Source organism: Callithrix jacchus, chromosome 12 (assembly GCF_049354715.1).
Source record: "Callithrix jacchus isolate 240 chromosome 12, calJac240_pri, whole genome shotgun sequence".
NCBI classification, from domain to species: Eukaryota; Metazoa; Chordata; class Mammalia; order Primates; family Cebidae; genus Callithrix; species Callithrix jacchus.
Genome location: NC_133513.1, coordinates 82,019,884 through 82,040,617, shown reverse-complemented (window position 1 = coordinate 82,040,617; position 20,734 = coordinate 82,019,884). Strand labels below are relative to the sequence as shown.

The 20,734-nt window shown below is 36.4% G+C and overlaps 1 pseudogene across 1 annotated transcript in view; it reads right to left on the bottom strand.

The window, feature by feature from the left end:
- Nucleotides 1-2,401: 2,401 nt before the first annotated feature.
- Nucleotides 2,402-20,734, bottom strand: part of LOC108587758 (serine-rich coiled-coil domain-containing protein 2-like) — a 32,553-nt pseudogene continuing 14,220 nt past the window's right edge. Inside the window, exons 2-3 of the transcript XR_013524997.1 lie at nt 3,966-5,409; nt 2,402-2,777 (exon numbers count right to left, since the gene is read on the bottom strand). The product of XR_013524997.1 is annotated as a serine-rich coiled-coil domain-containing protein 2-like (transcript). The remainder of the gene's footprint in view (nt 2,778-3,965; nt 5,410-20,734) is intronic.

The following is a 20,734-nucleotide window of genomic DNA, read 5'->3' as shown; positions in this document are numbered from 1 at the left end:
TTTGAAAAACTGACAGCATCTTTATACATCAGCATAGCCATAACCCTATACAATGTGTAGGAATCTCTCTCCTACACATTTTTCCAACAAAAATGAATAAATGTTCACCAATAAAAGCATACTTCAAAATCTTCACAATAGTGTATACTCTAATAGCCAGAAACTGGAACCAACCTAAATGCCCATAAACAATAAGGTAAGTTGTAGTATTTTCACATAAATGAATATAATACAACAAGAATAAAGAAACAATAACTCACAAATACATAATATTAATGAAAAGAAGCCAGACAAAAACCAGTACATGTTTATGGTTTCACTTATATAAAGTTCTTGCTGAGTAAGAGAATAACTGAAAGGAACAAGGCACTGTTTCTTTAAAAAGGAAGACTTCTATAAAAACAATGTCAGCAGAAATAAATAGTGGATGGAACTAAACTGTGTCAGAAGTGACACAGTTGGTGTACATTCTAGTGAAAGCTCCTTATTTTGACCTGGACTGGAAGAAGCAGTATTGTAGAGACCAAGGAAAGTGAGAATATGCTAAAGGTCTTTAGATTAAGTTAGAGATACTATTGAACTACTTTGGCAAGGGGGTGGAGAAGGACAATTTAAATAAAAATAATAAGATGGCAGAATAAAGTCCAAGTATATCAAGAAATGCAAAATTAAAACCTTAAACTCACTAGTTAAAAGAAAAAGAAATTGAAAATCTTAACAAAATAAACTATTTGCTATAAGTAAAAGGGTTGATAGTAAAAAAAGGGAAAAACAAATAAAACTGGTAAGGTTTATTAATATTTGGAAAAAAAGAAGTCTGAAAACAAAAAGCACAATTAGAGAAGATCACTAAATAATGATGGGAAGTCCAATTCACCAAAAAAAAAACAAAAATTCTGAACAGGTACACATCTAACAAAATAAGCCTAAAATTTATATAAAACAAAAAATTCACAGAACTTCAAAGCAAAAATAGTAACTCCAATACCACTGTAGGAGAATTCAACACACTGTTCTCAGCTTTTGCCATCAATTCTCTAACCGTTCTCAGACTTTGTCTTCTCTTTAGATCAGAAACACTGTCTTGTTCCAAAGCACAGAATGAATGTTTTTGTTGTTCCCATACCATATACATAAACCTACTGAACAAGGAGGAAACTCATGGATCTTAAGGACTAAAGGTCAATCCAGATGCATTCTGAACTTGTTTAGAGATAGCTATTTTGTGATTAAATAATAAACTCAAGATTGTTAGCCTCTAAAAACTGTCAGGTACTAAGTGGTACACTGCTGCCATCTGCTGGACACTGTTCATTTGCACGTCAATTATGTTTGCCTTAAAAGTCCTAGTAAGACGAAGGTCTTAAACTGTCACCTTTTCTGAGCCTCCTTTATCTACTGAGATGAAGATACTCTCTCTAGATTAAATGGTTGTATACAAGGTGTTGATAGAGGTTAAAGAAAGGTTTGTGCTATTTAAGCCTCTGGTAACAATTACTTTTTTAAATAAAGGAATTATAGGAGTATAGAAAATTATACTGCCTGAAATCCACTTGGAATTTAATATATCCATAAAGACTACCAATTTGCCATACAACTACTGAAAAATCATATTTCATATACTGACTAATGGCAATGAGTCACTTTAAACATACCAATTATACTTTACCTATATGGCATATTATCCACATTACTTGCTGTTTCTTAAAATATGCACATATAAATTCAAGGTAGGTCTTCTAACACTTGCCCATATCTGGTTCCCTTGCCTTTCAGGCACACAGAAAGATTACACTTCCTGTCTTTAGTACTTAGGTGGGACCACATGATTAGTTCTGGTCAACAGATCATGAATGGAAGTGCCAAGTCTTGCTTGCAGGCCAATGCAAGTAATTATATGTGTGAGACCCTCTGGCACTCTCTTCCTCTGCCATAGTGAAGAGACCTCAAAAGATGGTCAACCCCCAAATCAAAGCAGCTTAGATCACTAAAGGCAGCTGCCCTAGAGAGCTGTCCAGACCCACAACAGACTTTCTAAGAGTAAAAAACAAACTTTTACTGTGTTATCCCACTGAGAGTTGGCACTTCAATGTTGCCTCAGAAGAGCACAGGCCAAGGTTTCTCAACAGCAGCACTACTGCCATCTTAGGCTAGATAAATAATTCATTGTGGTCTCTGTCCTGTGCACTGTGGGATGTTAAACAACATCCCTGCCATCTACCCAATAGAAACCAAGAAGCCCTCATCAATATGACAATCAAAACCACCTCTTGTCATTGATCTCCTCCCCACTATCTTTGAGAACCACTGGCATAGATTAACCTACTAATATAGTATGTACGTATTTATGTATGGATGATGAATATATATGTAAACATGTCGAGTATATTTAAGTCAAATGTCTTATATTCTCATGCTTTATTTCCTACTAGGGTCAGATATTTTATAGGCTCTTAAGAAATATGAATTCCCGTTTCTCAAAGTAGTAAACTCATAAATTAAAAAAAAAATCAATTATAGCACAAGTCTCTCTATAGTAGGGTATACAAAACATCCCAAGAGTATATAAATCCATACATACTATGCTGTTCATTTCAGAGGACTCATAGCTCACAACCAGATGGACATTTCCAATGGATTCCAAGCCTTCTTCATCCACATGTATGTTCCATCAGAGTTAGCAGACAGAGAGAGTACAAATGAAGAACAAGCTCTGTAGTCTGTATTCAGTGAAACCAAATTATTCCCAGAAGTATATTTTGTACATTCACTCCTGTATTCATTTCATTTAAAGAGAAAAAAAAAGATTATTGATTCACAAAAATATAATTGTTTCTCATGTCCTAAAAATCTAAGTGCAAATCATTTGATACAGCAGAAAATATGGCTCAAAGCATTTTCTATATCCTAAGCAATGAAAACATCAAGAGGCAAAATCTTAAAAATAACCTACTGAAATATTTTCTAATAGACAAAAAGAAAATGTACTTAGTCATCTTTCACTTCTATAATATTTCAAAAAATGTAAATAAAGCCTCATATTCCTATGTTTCCCAATATATTTATTTTTAAACATTAACCAGGAAACTCCTTTTGCTCTGTGTACACTATTTAACTTCATAAATAATGTAGTGTACTCATAATTGCCTCCCTATAAAGAAATAAAGTTGTTCTGGCAGTCACTTTTAGAAAATATACAATCAAGGGTTTGTACATGCATCTCTATGCACTGATCTGATTATATCAGGGGATAAACTGAACAAACTGAAGGGATTGGACATACCACATGTCTATATCCAATCCCTTCAGTTTGTTCTATTTTCAAGCATATGGGCATACAAACACCAAATACATTTTCTCCAGCATTTAGTAACAGGATAATCAAACATAAGAGGAAATGTTTACCAGGTATTGTTTCACTTTCTTCAATTTTAAAAATAAATAAAGCTCCCTCTGGATGTGTATCTACAAAAATTGCTAAACAAGAAAAATTTTTTGATTAAAAATATCAATCAGATTAGACATAACCTATATTATCTCATTTACATTTTGGTACAGCTTTACTTGTAACAAATAGCAATGATATGCTACCCTAAGGGAAGAGATTGTTTGATGACTGTCATACCACTGGTTGAGGTAAGTAGGGGAAAAGTCATTTAGAAGTACTGTCTATACTAAGCAGGAATAAGCCTGTGTATAACAGCCAAAGAACAACAAAGATTAGGAGTGGTTTTATTAACATTGTTTTAGATATGGTGAAAAATGGGGCAAAAGTCACAAGGATATGGTGAAAAATGGAGCAAAAGTCACAAGGAAAATGAATGTTACCCCACTCCAATTTTGTCTAGATCCATCCCTCCGTATAACTTATAGTACCTTGAAATCTATCTGAAGATAATCCTAAATGTAAGTTCAGTTATATTATCTAAAAGAAAGCAAAGAGACTTAAGGTTCGTAATATTTACCAGAGACACTTACGTCATTCATCAGTTTTACTGAGGGCTTTTTCATTTTCCTTGGGGGAATCAAATATATCCTGTGGTGGCACATTTTCATGTTTCTCTTCTTTGAGAGACATTTCCTCTGAAGTTATTCTAGTTCTGTTAGAGTCTTCTATATCTATAAAATAATCACTAAAGTCTTCACTTAAATCATTCTTGTCAGAAGATGACAAGGAAGACAAGGAAATGTCATCCACATCATCACTCAGGTATCTCGTTTTAACATGTTTCATGCTCTGGTTGTTCTTCATTCTCTAACTTTCATTTTCAGTCAGTTCTTGGTCCTTATTAGTAGCTCTGTCCTCAGCCAAAACTATAGCATCTTCCCCTACGTATGGGTCAGCAAATGAATACTGATTTCCATCAACTGTGATAGTCCCAGAGAATGGAGATCGGCTAGACTTCAGTAGAGAGAGATAAACCATTCTATAGCCTAAAGTAGAAGTTACACCTGGACTATTTGGTAAAGCCAACTTCTTTCCACCAGCAGCATAAGGCCTATTAAACCCATACCCCAAATGTTCACTCCCATTGAGTACTTCTGACTGCCGGGAATTTCTTGTTAGCATACTTGACCGTAGAGGCACTCTAATGGATAGCTGTTGGTTTTGATAAGGCTTTGTAAGATCAACAGCTCTATTAAAGGAATGTGATCTGGTTATAGATGAAGGTGGAAGGAATGAATTCTGAATGGAATGTGAAAAACTTTGTGACCTTACCATTTTCTCACAATTAATAGATTTACTACTGTCTGGGGACTGAGCTAAGCTTTCACCAGAACTGCTTCTGGCGGCACAGGAATTTGCTCTAGGCCTTTGCATGCTACTAGCTGACCGGTTTCCATAAAATCCATTCAACTGTGATTTTGGAGTATTGACTGAAGAATATAAAGTCCTTCCTAATAATGTGCCTTTGGTAAATTTACCCAAATTAGATGGTCCAGAAAAAGACTTTTGGTCTAACTCCTCCATAGATGACACTAACATAGTGGATGGCTTTGCTAACTTTGATGTGAATAACAAAGCACTTTTCAAACTTCGCTTTACCCCATTTTTATCAAACATTCTGTGAGTAGTAACATGTTTTTCAGGATCAATTATTTTATCATGTGAATTTTGAGTATTGTTAGGCTCTTCGGCACCTTGTGCACAAAGTTGGTATTTGTTTTTCTCCAATTAAATGAATGAGATGATGAACAATCAGAGCCATTATTTTTGATGTAACTTTTGATGTTATTATTCTTGGAAGTTCCTAATAAATTAACAAGTGTCCCATTTGGCATTGGCTGCAATGTACTTCCTATGGATTTTGTTCCATACTTTGGCAACTTGGAACCCAAAAATGTCTTGATTTGTGTTTTTTCTTCCATGAGCTATAAGGTGCATTTGTTCTTAAAATTTCTCAGAATCTGTGAAGAGAAAAAAGAAGTACATCAAACATTCCTAAATAAGGATAATTACTTAAATTATTATATAATATGATACTTATACTTTTATATGCAGAAAAGCTCAAAAGCTACTCATGATTTCTATAGAGTTCCTAGCAATAATGAATGCACTAATTAATAACTTTATGTTGGAAGAAAATAAAGAACTTTTTTTAACTTTTACAAATGTATGCTATGAATGATGACCGCAAAATCCAGAAATAATAAAATTAAACTACCAAATTTGACTATGTAAAAAATAATACTTTCAGAGTACTTCTTCCAATTTCCAATCCAAGTAATTTTTTCAATTTGGGTAATAGTCTCTCCTTGAAAAATAAGAACATATGGAAAGCCATAGCCAGCACACTCAGGCAAGAAAATGAAATAAAAGGCATTCAGATTGGAAAAGAGGAAGTCAAACTATCTCTGTTTGCCAATGATATGATTATATATCTAGAAAATCCTACAGACTCCTTCAAAAGATTCCTAGATTTCATAAATACATTCAGTGAAGTCACAGGTTGCAAAATCAAAGTACACAAATCGGTAGCTCACCAACAATGACTAAAAATCAAGAACTCAATCCCTTTGACCACAGCTGAAAAAAAAAAAAAAAAAACAAAAAACCTAGGAATACACTTAACCAAGGAAGTAAAAGATCTCTACAAGGAGAAGTGCAAAACACTTCTGAAAGAAATCACAGACAATGCAAACAGACAGAAATACATCCCACACTCATGCATTAGCGGAATCAATATAATGAAAATGACCATGCTGCCAAAAGCAGCCTACAGATTCAATGCAATTCGTATCAAAATACCAACATCATTCTTCACAGAATTAGACAAAACAATCCTAAAATTCACATGGAGCCAAAAAACAATACAAACAGCCAAAGCAATCTTAAACAAAAAAACAAATCTGGAGCTATCACATTACTCGACTTCAAATTATACTACAAGGCTACTATAGTAACCAAAACAGCATGGTACTGGTATAAAAGTACATACATAGAGCAAAGAAACAGAGTAGAGAACCCAGAAATAAAACCAAATATAACCAACTGAACTTTGACAAACCAGACATAACAAAAATTGAAAAAAGAACATCTTATTCAATAAATGGTGCCAGGAAAACTGGATAGTCACATGTAGAAGAATGAAATTGAATCTCTATCCCTCGCCATATACAAAAATCAACCCAAGATGAATTTAAGACTTAAATCTAAGGCATGAAACCATAAAAATGCTACAAGAAAACCTAGGGAAAACTCTTCTAAATATTAGTCTAGAAAGAGAATTTATGACTAAGACATCAAAAGAAAATGCAACAACAACAAAAAAAGGAACCTAATTAAACTAAAAAGTTTCTGCTCAGCAAAAAATAATCAGAGTAAACAGACAACCCCCAGAATGGAAGAAAATATTTGCAAACTATGCATCTGACAAAAGACTGATAGCCAGAATTTATAAGAAACTTCAACTAATCTGCAAGGAAAAAATAAAATAATCCCATTAAAAAGTGAGCAAGTTACATCAATAAACATTTCTCAAAAGAAGGTATACAATGGCCAAGGAACATGAAAAAAATGCTCAACATCACTAATCATTAAGGACATGCAAATTAAAACCACAGTGAGATATCACCTTATCCCAGCCAGAACGGCTATTATTAAAAAGTCCAAAAACAACAGATATTGGCATAGATGTGATGAAAAGGGAACATTTATATACTGCTGGTAGAAATATAAATCAGTAACACCTCTATGGGAAAAAGTATAGAGATTTCGAAAGAACTAAATCTACCATTTGATCCAGCAATGTCACTACTAGGTATCTACCTAAAGGAAAATTGTATTTAAAAAAACACCTGCATTATGTATGTTTATTGCAGCAAAATTCAAAATTGCCAGATGTAGAACCAACCTAATAACCCATCAACTGATAGATAAGTGAATTAAGAAAATGTGGTGTATATATATACACCAAGGAATATTACTCAGCCATAAAAAAGAATGAAATAATGTCTTTTGAAGCAACGTAGATGGAGATGGAGGCCATTATTCTAAGTAAAGTAATTCAGAAATGGAAAACCAAATACCACATGCTCTTACTTATAGTTGGGAGCTAAGCTATGTTATGCAAAGGCATACAGAGGTATAATGGACATTGGAGACTCAGAAGGGGGAATGGTGGGAGGGAGATGAGAGATTTTTTAAAAACTACATAATGTAGTAAGGCACAATGTATACTATTTGGGTGACAGGTGCACTGAAATCTAACCTCACCACTATAAAATTCATTCATGCAACCAAAAATCACCTGTTTCCTTAAAGTCAGTGAAATAAAAGTTAAAGAACATATATTTTTTTAAATGTATATAATTTTATAAAAGCTAGAAGACACTTGAAAACACTAATTACTAAAGCCATGGGAAGTATATAGCTGAATAATGTAACAGTACCAAAAAAATTCTTTTGGCATTAAGGGTTCAGTAATAAGCTGTCAATTTAGGCAACTATCTCAAAAGAATTTCCATCTAGTAACATAAATACACACTATAGTAAGTGCCAGCTTGAGAATTATAAAAATTAAATAAAGTTGATTTGTCCACTAATCTCAATCTTACACAATTTATTTTATTTTTTGAGACAAGGTCTTGCTCAGTCACCCAGGTTGGAGTGCAGTGGCATGATCACGGCTCACTGCAGCCTCCACATCCCTTGCTGAAGTGATCTTCCCAGCTTAACCTCCCAGGTAACTGGGACTAAGGGCACACAGTATCACATCCAGCTAATATTTAAAATTTTTTTTTGTAGAGACAGAGTTTCACTATATTATCTAGGCTTGTCTTGCACACCTAACCTCAAGCGATCGTCCTGCCTTGGCCTCCCAAAGTGCTGAGATTAGAGGCGTGAGCCACCGTGCACAACTTGTATTTATTTTAAATATAACACAAAACTACAAAAATAAAAAGGTTCAATGCACACAAAAGAGCATAAACTAGAAACCACTAGTGTTGTCTATTTCAGTAACTTTTTAATAAATTATGACATATCGTGATAAGATTATAAAGATGAGCTACAAATATAAAATGTTTGTCCTAATATTAACAAAAATATATGGTCACCATATGCTCACTGTAATTATGTAAGAATTCTGTAAAAACACAAGAGAAAAATGGAAATTTAAAGATGCCCTAGGGTCACTGATGTTTTTAATGTAGTGTATAATATTGTCTTTAATTTTGTTTTGTTTTTTTTTTTAAGAGGCATGGTCTCGCTCTTTCACCCAGCTAGAATGAAGTGGTGCAATCACAGATCACTGCAGTCTCAAACTGCTGGGCACAAGTGATCTTCCTACCACAGCCTTCTGAATAGCTAGGACTGACTACAGACACATGCCACCATGGCCAGCTAATTTATTTTTACTTTTTATAGAGGTGGGGGCCTTGCTATATTGTCCAGGCTGGTCTCAGATTCCTGGGTTCAAGTAATCCTCCCACTTTGGCTTCTCAAAGCGTTGGGATTGCAGGCACAAGCCACTGCACTGAGCTAAATTAAAAAAAAATTTTTTTGTTGCTGTTGTTTAGATGGAGTCTCACTCTGTCGCCTAGGCAGGAGTGCAGCCACATGACCTCAGCTCACTGCAACTTTAGTGGGTTCAAGTGATTCTCCTGTCTCAGCCTCCTCAGTAGCTGGGATTACAGGTGACCACCACACACCCTGCTAATTTTCAATATTTTTTAGTAACGACAGGGTTTCACCATGTTGGCCAGGGTGGTCTTGAACTCCTGACCTCAGGTGATCCACCCACCTCAGCTTCACAGAGTGCTGACATTACAGGCATAAGCTACCATACCTGGTCAATTTTTTTTTTCTATTTCACTTCTTAAAACATTTTCTTTTTTACTGCATTTTAGGTTTTGGGGTACATGTCAAAAACAGTTGCATACATAACACACGGCAGTGTGGTTTGCTGCCTTCTTCCCCATCACCTATATCTGGCATTACTCCCCATGTTATCCCTCACCAACTCCCCACCCACCGCTGTCCCTCCCCTATTTCCTCCCCAACTGACCCCAGTGTGTGATGCTCCCCTCCCTGCATCCATGTGTTCTCACTGTCCAACATCCACCTATGAGTAAGAACATGTCTTCGATTTTCTGTTCATGTCAGTTTGCTGAGAAAGATGGTTTCCAGTTTCATCCATGTCCCTACAAAGGACACAAACTCATCATTTTTTTATGGCTGCATAGTATTCCATGGTGTATATGTGCCACATTTTCCATGTCCAGTCTATCATCAATGGGCATTTGGATTGGTTCCAAGTCTTTGCTATTGTAAACAGTGCCGCAATGAACATTCCTGTGCATGTGTCCTTATAACAGAAAGATATATAATCCTTTGGATATATGTCCACTAATGGAATTGTTGGGTCAAATGGAATTTCTATTTCTAGGTCCTTGAGGAATCGTCACACTGTCGTCCACAAAAACTGAACTAATTTACACTCCCACCAACAGTGTAAAAGTGTTCCTATTTCTCCACATCCTCTCTAGCATCTGCTGTCTCCAGATTTTTTAATGATCGCCATTCTAACTGGCATGAGATGGTATCCCAATGTAGTTTTGATTTCCATTTCTCTAATGACCAGTGATGATGGGGATTTTTTCATGTTTGTTGGCCTCATGTATGTCTTCTTTTGTAAGGTGTCTGTTCATATCCTTTGCTCACTTTTGAATGGGCTTGTTTGGTTTTTTTTTTGTAAATCTGTTTTAGTTCTTTGTAGATTCTGGATATTAGCCCTTTGTCAGATGGGTAGACTGCAAAAATTTTTTCCCATTCTGTTGGTTGCCAATTCAATATAATGACTGTTCAACCCTGGCCTAATAAGTAGAATTCCTATAATGCATAAGTGTTATTAATTATGTCAAAAGTAAATATTTAGAAAATCACACAAATGTTCAAATAAAGATAGTGGAGTGAAAAAGGACTAAAGAATGTCCTGTTACCCACTAATATGATATAAATGCATATACATATGTATATGTGATTTTTTTTCCACCAGAAACCCAAAAGCTACATACAATAATACAAAAAGCTATTTAAGCTAAGAACCTATAAACTTTAAAAAGAAGTATACAGAAAAAAAATCTGTATGATACAGTATGACTGGTAGCCTGATTACTGCCTGCAAGCAGCAGTGAGAAAGTAAGGTGAACTCAAAAACTTGAAAATTTTAAGAAATACCTCATTTGGATAGAAAAATTTGATTTGTCATGCCCTAGAGAAGTTGAGGAAAACATCTTGAGCACAGAGGCTTCAAAACCTAGGCAGAGGCATCACCAGGATCTGCCAACTTCTAAGGCCATATACTGAGTTGAGGGAAAGATCTGAAGCACATAGAAACATATTACACCCTCAGTAGTATGAACTGAGACTGGTATAGGACATTTAACACAATCTAAGGAGATGGGAAAGTGTAGGGCCACAGAAGGGCAAAACCAAAGTCTTGACCTAGGTATCCAAATTAAGCCTGAGCAAGACAAAAAAAAATGGCCATACAACATATAAACAGTTTCTTGTAACACAGAGCAACCTAATAAGAACATGCATCTAATGAAAGAAAAGCCCAAAGATGAAAAGACAAAACAAATAGATTAAAAAGAAAGGTTCTGGTTAAGGAAACCACTAAGAAGAACAATGAATGGCGGGGAGGGAACAAAAAAAAAAAAAACTAAAGGCTTAGAGAAAAATCTCAAAATAACAAGAGTATTGAGAAGGCCAAAATGGTGGATCACTTGAGTCCAGGAGTACAAGACCAGTCTGGACAACTTGGCAAAACCTTAACACTACAAAAAAATACAAGAATTGGCCAGGCATGGTGGCACACACCTGTTGTCCCAGCTACTCAGGAGGCTAAAGTGGGAAGACAGATTGAGCCCACGAGGTCAAGGCTGCAATGAGCCATGATCACACCACTGCTGTGTTCCAGCCTGGGTAACAGAGAGAGACCCTGTATCAAAAAAGAAAACAAAGGAAGGACAGAAGGAAGGAAGGAAGGACAGAAGGAAAAAAGGAAGGAAACAAAAAGAAAGTTAAAAAAATATATTGCAGAGAAAAAAAATGACAAAGAAATCAAAAGAATTAGAAAAAAAATCTAGGACAAAGGCTGAACAGAAAGATAATTAGTATCCCTCAAGTAGAACAATTAATTAAATGAAAGAGAAAAGGCAGAAGAATATAATGGAAAATATCCCAAAAATGAAGGTGAAAAAAATCTATACAAGGAAAGAAAAAATATACCAAATCACTGATAGAAATAGATATCCTAGTTAATAAAATACCAAGAATAAAGAAATAATTATCCAGAAATACAAGCAGACAAAAAAAAATCAACTTTAAAGTTTTTTTAACTTGGAATATACAAAGGAAGTTACTAGATATCCTCCCAAAGAAATGCTGGGGATTCTAGGGATAACTTAACCCTATAGGAATAACATTAATTTTACCTTTAAAATTTATTCTAAATTCACCATTTCCATTCCAGAATTTTAGTTCTTATGCTCATCATTATTTCCAAGGATTCCTACATTTATGTCAAGATTCCAACCTTACTTCTATTTAAACTCAAGAGTTATCTTCTTAAAGCACAGATCTGGATCACATCATTCTACTGATTAAAAACCATGTGTGAGACCAGGAACAACAAAATAAAACCCAAAACCCATTGTACAGGGAGGACGCTACTCTATTTGCTTCTACCTTATCTTTGTTATGTACTTAAGCCAAGATACATTATTTGTCATTCCCCAAAATCTATCCTACACTTTCTATCTTCTATGCCTTTGCTAAAGACCACTTTGAAGATTGTATTAGCCTCAAAGTCCAAAATCACCACATACACCAATGTTTTCAGTAAAAATTAATCTTACATCATTCTCTATTCTCTTCACAGCAATCATATAGCAGAGTCTGTCTTCTAATTATGTGCCTGTCTATTTGACCCACAGGAATGTAAACCTGCTGAAAACATAAACTGAGTCCTATATATGGTACTTTTGAGGCCAGCTACAGGACTGCAAATTTAATAGATCCTCAACTTATAGGTAAATTCATAATGTCTTAATGAACAATATAAGTAAGGAAAGACTAAAAAAGAACTTTGTTTTGTGAACCTATGAGTGACTGATAATAGCTCCCTTGAGCAGTATGTTGAAAAGGATTCTGAGGCCAGGCAAAGTGGCTCACACCTGTAATCCCAGCACTTTGGGAACCTGAGATGAGAGGATCACTGAACCTCAGGAGTTGAAGATCAGACTGAGCAACATAGTGAGACCTCATCGTGTCACTGCACTCCAGCCTGGGCGACAGAGCAAGACTCCATCACAAAAACAAAAATAAAGAAAGCAAAATAAATTTAAAAATAAATTAACATTAAAAATTTTTAAAAAAAGGATTCTGAGGTCAAATCTAGCTTCTGAAGTAGTCACATGATCAAGCAGCAATGTTTGCCAGGAGCAGAACAAGGGACCGTGGCAATATCCATGCCACACAATGGTCTTCTTCATTTTTGATAATGGTCTTTTCTACGAAACATACTCCCATACCCACAACCACTTTCAGTATAAACATAAGAAAACTGGTAGTGACATGACATATTAGGGTCATTTTGTAAATAAATAACTAACACATGTTAAAGATTAAAGAGCCCGAGAGTCAGAAAGGCTTTAACATTTCCCTGCCTGTCACAAGTAGACCATGGAAAGAAAATTCCATCCTTTCCCTTCTCTGTATCTCTATTTTCCTGCCTAAGATGAGGGTAATGCATGTTATCTCCCAAGAGCATCCTAAGTCTTAACTTAGAGGCACAAGATGAGCTCAAAAAACAGATAAACTGTTACTAGTATTTGTGGCTGTACCACTTTGTGGAGGAAAGGAATAATGTTAGAACCTGAATGTGCTATTCTCTATTAAGAATATTTGTTGATTTCCAAATGTACAAATAATTTCAACACGAATGCTATCAATCATCTTGAACTTTGGTCTTAAGATAAACTAGTCTGACAGCTCCACTATAAAGTTTACGTTATGAATATTATCACTTCATTTGATGAGCTACCTACTGTCTTCAAATGTTCATGAAACTTTCCCTTACATTTGCTTATACTTTTGAAGTAAAATAAACATTGTTGAGTCTGCCTCATTTTGGTAGCCATGCTGACTTTCATGCACTTTACCTAATTTGTAATCTGTTAGGTGTCTAAAAAATGCATTCATTAACAATTTGAAAAAACATGTTCCCTATATCATCTAATGATATAATCTTCTATGAGACACTTTAATACCATCTGTGAGCTTTAATTTAATGGTGAACTAAAACTAATATTTGGTACAGTACTTGGAAATGTCTGAGTCTTTTTAGTTTCTGGAAAAATAAATTTTTTAAAGTATAGCACATTTATAGTATTGGTATTTCATATTTTAAAAAATTTGTTCAGGCCAGGCACGGTGTCTCACACCTGTAATCCCAACACTGTGAGGCCGAGGCAGGCAGAGATCACCTGAGGTCAGGAGTTCGAGACCAGCATGGCCAATATGGTGAAACCCCATCTCTACTAAAAATACAAAGATTAGCCAGGCATGGTGGAACACACCTGTAATCACAGATACTCGGGAGGCTGAGGCACAAGAATTGCTTGAACATGGGAGGCAGAGGTTGTAGTGAGCCCAGATCACACCATTGCACTCCAGACTGGGCAAAAGAGCAACACTCCACATCAAAATAAAAAAAAAGAAAACTACTTATAAATGCCTTTTTTAAAAACTGTAAATCAGGTTTCTTGCTTTTAAAAGGCATCTACAACTGGATAAGGGAGAAGCAGAAGCAAATATTATTAAGCACTTACATGACAGGTACCATGCTTACCACTTCATCCTTATTGTTCAACCTTCATAACATTATAAGTAGTAGATTTCTTCCATATTAAATAGCTAAAATCAAGATTCAGAGAAGCTAATATATTTGTCTAAAGTCACAAATTCATACACTGTCAAAGAGAATTCAGGTTCAAGTTAACCTGATTCCAGGGCCAATGAAAACCGCCTTCATGACAAAGGAATGAAATACAGTCAATGAGCCACATAATGATGTTACAAGCAATGATAGACTACATTTACAACAATGATCCCATGAGATTACAGTGGAGCTGAAAAATTCCTATAACATAGTGACATGGTAGTCATTGTAACACTGTAATGCAATTACTTTATTTTTTACATATTTAGTGTATCCTGTGTGTACAGTGTTTATAAAGCCTACACTAGTGTGCGATGATGTCTTAGGCCTTCACATTCACTCACCACTCACTCACTGACTCACCCAGAGCAACTTTCAGTTCTGCAAACTCCATTCAAGTGTCCTATACAAGTATACCATGTTTTCTCTTTTATATACTATCTTTACTGTGACTTTTCTACATTTAGATAAACAATTCTTTACCATTGTATCACAAGTGCCTGTAGTATTCAGTACAGTAACATGCTGTATAGGTTTGCAGCCTATGAGCAAGAGACTATACTATATAGCCTAGGTGTGTAGTAGGCTATACCATCCGGGTCTATGTAAGTATACTCTATGCTGTTGGCGGAATGACAATGGCCTAAGGAGGCATTTCTCAGAACAGATCCCATTCATTAAGCAATGCATGCCCGTATTCTGAGAAGCTTACTGACAGCAAGGGACAAGAATGAAGGAAGGGACTGAATAGCCTGTGTCAGAGGAGAAGCATAAAGACTGCAAAGGGCCTAGATATTAATTACAGATATTTTGCAGAACTGTAAAAGCCGTTACTTTTCACACTCCTTTCATATCCATTACCTCATCATCTGAGGAACCACCCACTCACTTTTCTTTTTTTAGTTTTTCAAATAATTTTCTACAAGGTATAAATTGTCTGCATTTTAGGGATTTAAACAGACATAAATTTGCTATTAAGTACAAGAGCAATTAATTGAACAACAATACTATTGACTATACATGTATAAGCAATTTCTTCTAAAATCTGCTTTCACATTCAGATAACTAGGTCAGAATTTAAAGTAAATTCAAGTGATCCTCCTGCCTCCCCAAGTGCTGCAATTACAGTCATGAACTCCTTCAACCCAGCCAACAGAAAGGTTTCAAGATATATAGGGGAGACAGACACTACAGGACTCAGTGATGGGTTAAACACAAAGGATAAAGTTAAAAGAGAACCCAAATAAGCTTCAGATTTCTGGCTTGAACAACTAATGGGATTGTGATTTTCTGAGATAAGAAGGTTTAGTGGAGGCATGGATGTGAATCAAAACAGGAATCCAACTTTAAGTCTCCGTGATTGTCTTTCTACCCTTAATAGAAAGTTTCTACTAAAGATTGCTCAGGAGGGCTGGGCGCGGTGGCTCACACCTATAATCCCAGCACTTTGGGAGGCCAAGGAGGGTGGATCACGAGGTCAAGAGATTGAGACCATCCTGGTCAACGAGGTAAAACCCCATCTCTACTAAAAATACAAAAATTAGCTGGGCATGGTGGTACGCCCCTGTAGTCCCAGCTACTCAGGAGGCTGAGGCAGGAGAATTGCTCAAACCCAGAAGGTGGAGGTTGCGGTGAGCCGAGATCGTGCCATTGCACTCCAGTCTGGGTAACAACAGCAAAACTCTGTCTCAAAAAAAAAAAAAAAAATGATTAATAAAATAAAATATCTTAGGCCTGAGTCTCAACCACACCTTAAAATTAAAGTACATTATACTTAACCCACAGTACAACTGGTCAATACAAGGAACACTTCAGTGACAAGAAAACACATCATAGTCTAGACAGAACTTTGTTCTGTATTATCAGAGAATCTAAGTAAAACTATGTAAGGTAAGAACATTCAACTGAGTAAGCAAATTAAAGTCTAATCATTTTACTGTGACAGGGCAGTTTTTCAATGCTACAATGGAACTCGCCAAAGAGAATACCATTCAATGAGAATGTACATAAAGTACTCTAAAAACAAAACTGTGTAAGTAGACATGTATCTTTATCCCAAATGATTATATGGTAACACGTCAAAATGTCCCAATACCAAATGTCAAAATACCAAGTGCTTTTAATGTATGTTTATGAGCTGTATTGAGGAGGAAAACACAGTTTTTCTTACTCAGCTAGGTAGTCTGTCCATATTCTTGCTGTCAATTATCCTATTTCCCTTTAGATCTCCCCAACCCATGAAATACAATCCATGTGATAATTTGCAATAGTTCTCAAACCCATCCTATCCTCTCCTCTCCTCATTTCCTAATCTAGAATCGTACCAGCCAGTATGCTAGCACAGGCCTACTTAATTTTCTGCCTTCCATTTCAATCAATTTTTCACAATTTTCCTGAGGTTAATATTTAGAATTCTGAGTCTGATCATGTCACTCTTTAATTTAAAATCCTTCAGTAATTCTCTAAAGTACAAATACCTAAACATAGCAGCTGATATTTATTAGGTACTTGTGTGCCAGGTACCAGTGTTACCTAATTTAAATCTTATAACAATCCCACAGTGTAGATATTTTCATTATTCTTATTTTGCACATTTAAGGAAAATGAAACTGAGGGAAATCACATATAGACACACAGCTAGTGAGTGAGTGCAGCTAAAATTACCCAAGCCTTCAAATAGTGTCTATGGCATTCCTTTACAGCTGCTCCCTCTCACCACTAACCAACAAACCCTGCCTTTCAACCACACCAAACCACCTAAGGATCTGTAACCATAAGATGCTCTTTCAGGAGTCCTTATTGAAGTGCACCCTATCCCCTTGGCTCAAAATCCTACTTGTTCACCACGGGAATTCTCTCCAAAGAATTTTTCCTTTCTTTCCCACCTTCCCTAGGGAAAATGCCCAGGGCAGAATAACATAAACCAAAATAATACACAAATCCGACTATCACCTTCAAAATGCTACAATACAGAGTACCCAAATAGATTTTCCAAGGTAATGTCCAGGTGACAATCTACTACCAGCCTCATAAACCCCTAAATTCATCAGAAAGTAAATAAAGATCAACAATAAAGCAACATGTATTCAAAAGATAACATTAAAATAGAAAAAAAAAGCAACAGCAAAGTTTTAAAAAACGCTTTCTAATACTTTTGTAAAATATTCACAATATATAAATTCAGTTATTTTGAAATATGTGCAAAATCATTTAGTACAAGGGAATCTTAAGCTTTAAAGTAGAAAATTACTGCAAATTTGGACCTTTCTTTGACGGCACAAATAAGACAAATCCTATCTAAGATCTACTATTAGCAAACCAAAAAAAATTTCAAGAGACTGAAGAGCTCTTCTGCAACTATGCCTGGGTTCAGAAAATAATTCTTCAACACCAAACAGCATGTGCTTGTGAAACATATTAAATGACACAGAGCTACAGTGATTATGTTACCACATCTCAAGCATCAGCACATTATGCCAGTATCTTCCAGGAACATGAAACACTGATATCAGGAGTTTCTCCTGGGTATTAACTGACAGTTAAACATCATCTCTTCACATACTACTCAAATACATTAGGTTACAATGTCACTAATACTCAAATTTTGTCTATTTCAGTCTCAAGATCTTCCTGTAGTTGACTGCTGCTCTTACATTGTCATGTAGATAAATAAGGACCTAACATTATATGTGCAAACTTTTAATCTTCTCTTGCCCTTTCCCTGTAATACTAACACATCATCTACTTAACTTTAAGTAAATTTTTTGTAAAAAGTATAAATTACTTCATAACAATGTAATCTAATTCAGATTATTTAGGAAATTGCCCTTTAATGGATACAGAATAATTAGCCCATGATTTAAGCCCTATTCTAGGGTGGTCAACTCAAAACTATATTTTGTGTTTGGCATTCCTCCTGGCTATAACTAAAATGCATTTCCTGAATATGTGTTACATATAATACCCAGACCAGGTGAGGACTTAACACTAAACGGGCTTTTCATAGTTGTGTACTCTAGATGTTAGATCTAGCCCAAGGAAACAGTAAAGAGAATAAAGAGAGACGAGATACCTCACCAAGACTCAACAACAAATGGAAAATGAAAGATAAGAGAAGTCTGGATTACTCCCAGCTTTATAATTTGGGCAACTGAACGACTGGCAGTATCATTAAGTAAAATGGGAAAATAAGCTGAATAAATGAACAAGAGACAATAAAGACAGCTGGAAAATAAGAGGTATAAAAGAGAAACAGCCACTCATGGGGGCTTACAGCTATAATCGCACCACTTTGGGAGGCCAAAGTGGGTGTGACACTTGAGGTCAGGGAGGCCAGCCTGGCCAACATGGTGAAACCCCGACTCTACTAAAAATACAGAAATGAGCTGAGTGTAGTGGCAGGTGCCTGTAATCCCAGCTACTTGGGAAGCTGAGGCAGGAGAATCGCTTGAACCCAGGAGGCAGAGTTTGCAGTGAGCGGAGATTGCACCACTGCACTGGGCGGCAGAGTGAGACTGTATAACAAAAAAGGGAGGAAGCGAAAGAAAGGGAAGAGAGAGAGAGAGAGAGAGAGAGAGAGAGAGAGAAAGGGAGGGAGAAAGGAAGGGAAGAAGAGAGAAACAGGAGAGTGATGCTTTGGAAGACAAGAAAGTGTCAAGAACATGGGCATGATGGTCTAAGGTTTGCAGTGGGTTTAACAATTAGGAACTATGTCAACAGATGCAGTTTCAGTAAATAGAGAAAGCAAAAGTAAAATACTGGGGGAGAATTAGTACAAAATCAAGGCAAATAAAGAATGTGTGAAGTGTGCTTGGAACGGAATACAGAAGTGTTTTGCTGGATGAAAGGTTCACGTAGCAGAAGACAAGAATAAATCTGAGTCAAGGGCTTCGAATTCTAGATTTTATTTTTGGAGTTCATTCTGTGAACAGAAGTTAAGGCATGTAACTTTTTTTCTTTTAAGACAATTTTCTGATGACAGGGTGCATGGGGAACTGGAATGACAAGAGTTAATGCAGGACTAGCTACTAAAAGGTCTTATAATTACCTAGACATAGTAATAAGAACCTGAAAGAGATTGGCAGTAGCCAAAGTAAAAAATAAGGAATATTTGAAAGAGATATTCTGTATTCCCAGGCTGCCTTTGACACTGTGATATGATAATGTATTACATACATATTTGGTCCCTGCCCTGGTTCAGGACACACAGCTCCTAAAACCCGTGGAATCTCCAAAGTGATGAGTGTCTTTTGTATGCTAATGAGGACTGACCACAGGATGGAAGCTGGTCACCAGAAAGACCAGGTCATGAGTACAGGGTTGGGACTTTCAGCCCCATTCCCCAACCTCCAGGGAGGGGAAGGGGACTGAAGGTTGAGTTTATCACCAATGGCCAGTTATGTAATCAATCATACCTATGTAATAAAAGCCTCCATAAAAGGCCAAAAGGACAGGGTTCAGAAAGCATATGGATTGCTGAATATGTGGAGATACCTGAAGAGTGGTACACTCAGAGAAGGCAGAGAATCTCCACGCCCCTTTCCACACCCTACCCTATTCACCTCTTCCATCCAGCTGTTCATCTACATTTTTTGGAATATGCTGTTTAATAAATAGGCAAACATAAGTCAAGTGTTTCCCTAAGTTCTATGAGCTGCTCTAGCAAATTAATTGAACCCAAGAAGGGGGTCATGGGAACCCCAATTTACGGCCAGTCACAGGCACAGGTCATAATCTGGAGCATGCATCTGAAGCGGGTGGGGGCAGTCTTGTGGGACTAAGCCCTCATCCTACAGGATTTAACACTATCTACAGGAAGACAGTGTCATACTGGATTTAAATTATAGGGCATCCAGTTGACCTTCACTGGAGACTCTGGTGTCAGAATTACTTAGTGTGTGGCAAAACAATCTCCAAACATTTAGTGTAAGTGGTGTTCTGTGACCAGGTGCTGTGGCTCACTCTTGCAATTTCAGCACTTTCAGAGGTGGAAGTAGGAGGATCACTTGAGGCTAGGAACTTCAGACCAGCCCATGCAAAAGAGCAAGACTCTGCCTCTTAAAAAAAAAGAAAAAAGAGTTACAAAGCCCAGGTATGGTGGCTTATTCCTGTAATTCTAACACTTTGGGAGGCCAAGGTGGGAGGACCTTAGAGGCCAGGAGTTTGAGACAAGCCTGGGCAACATGGCAAGACCTCATCTCTGCATTTAAAAAAAAAAAAATTAGCTGGGCATGGTGGCACACACTTGTGGACCCAGCTACCTGGGAGGGCACATCAGTTAAGTC